Source organism: Aplysia californica, unplaced genomic scaffold (genome assembly GCF_000002075.1).
Source record: "Aplysia californica isolate F4 #8 unplaced genomic scaffold, AplCal3.0 scaffold00191, whole genome shotgun sequence".
Taxonomy (NCBI): domain Eukaryota; kingdom Metazoa; phylum Mollusca; class Gastropoda; order Aplysiida; family Aplysiidae; genus Aplysia; species Aplysia californica.
In genome coordinates, this window is record NW_004797461.1 from 261,009 (window position 1) to 263,030 (window position 2,022).

Sequence of the window (2,022 nt, forward strand, 5' to 3'; positions counted from 1 at the left end):
ACACACATCAACACCCACTCCCCAATCATGTGAAAGTTCACTGGCTTGCCATATTCCAGCGTAAAACCAGTAACTTCAGCACTCTCCTTCTTGCCATTCAATAGCACAAGTGATGAACGTTGCCCCGGCAATAACCCCACCATAAAGTCAGCATGCCCTCCCATTAATCTAAATGGACCTATCTCAGTCAGTCCTGCTCACCTGGTCTAAACCAATGACTCACAGAACAGCTCGAAGGTCCAAGCAATCCGTAAATTAAAATCCAAGAAGGAAATCGTCGACCACACAGAATGAACCGCGTACGAACGCACACACACACATAGACACAAACACACACGCACTGAGTGCGTCTTTGATATTATATTTGGTCTGGCTAGCACAGCACGGACGAAATGACCACTCACTCACCACTCACTCTGCGGCGGTGAAGAGGGGGGGCATATGCCGTGAGATATGGCCACGGACTTTCTGTTTACTCTTGAAGGAAACGCCTCAAGGCACACGGCAAGGTAGGAAATAGGCACACAGTATCCTCCTCAAGATCAGGCTATATTCGTATTACTGACAATCACGAACCAATAACAATGTTACCTTACCCGCCCGACAGAATAGCTCGACGACAATTTCAGAGACAATACTGAAATATTTCCCTTTAGATTGAAAAGATTGTGAAGTCTTTGGAAAAAGTTAAAAAGTATGTTTTAGAGCCTTTTATGTTTCGTCTGAAACTTATTTATAAATATACAAAGGTATCTTTATTTCATCATTGAATAGTCTTACTCTTAGATGTTATGTTATGATCTTGTGCTTTTGGGGTTTTGTTTTCTAGATAAAATTCTACTTGTCTTATGAAAAGCACTTCCATATACGACGGGTCACTTTGCACGCTATTTTTCTTAAAGAACAAGAACGATGTTACAGCTGCTTATCAAATAAATCGAATACACACATGAAAACGACAGCGGGAAACCGACGGTAGTCATACACTGAAAATTGTTCTCGAGTACCAATTTTGACTTACAACTGTATTTCTGTTCAATTGTTTGTTGATTATTGTTGTTAGACTTCTCATTCAACAACACTTAACAATTGAAACCATAAGTCAAACAAGTATGAAGTTATGAGTCCACAAGCATCTAAAATTGGCACCCTCACAATTTCCAGTTTGTGACTACCGTCGTTTTTCCCCGGTGCTCTTCACAAGTATTTGGCCATAATGAAGAATGACATCAAAGCAATCCTCTATGTCTAGTAATCGCAATCTCTCTGGTTATCTAGTACAATATGTGAACTGCTTTTTATCTAGTCACTCACTACGTGGAAGGAAAAAAAGGGGAGGGGTTCCTGTTCAAACTAAAACCGGTTATCTTCAACTGAATTAGTTTTTTAAGAGATAATACGTTAAATTATTATTAATAATTTAGTACATGAAACACGCATTGGGGATATATTTACACTTTTCTTCGGTACATGTTTGTGCTTTATTCAGTGTTTAAGGCTATTGGCCCAAATGACATAAAACTAACAAATGTTAAAGATGAGAATCCCGTGTAAACAGCATAAATTACAAAGGACCTGGACATACTATATTATGATATCAATAGGCTAAACATTTCAAAAAGTCAAATACTTCTTCTTCTTCAAAGAAAGGCTTTATAGTGGTCCTAAAGTGGAAAGTCATACACTCAGGCGAAATTGAAATTCATTTTCCGTTAAAATTAAGCCACACCGAGAAAAACATAGGCCGAACTATTTTTATCGGGCGTTATCAAGCTGAGTACTTGTACAATGTGTATGTGTAATAAAGCAACTGACAATTCACAGAAAAATAGCCAATAGCCATCTTCTCGTGACAGGAAGCTATTCGCTCATCGAAAAATCGAAAAGTGTGTGCGTGTTTGTGTGTATATAATATAACAATAAATATATATGTAATAAAAAATATATATATGTGTGTGTCTGTGTGTGTGTGTATTTGTGTGTGTGTGTAACGTGTGTGTGTGTGTGTGTGTGTGTGTTTGT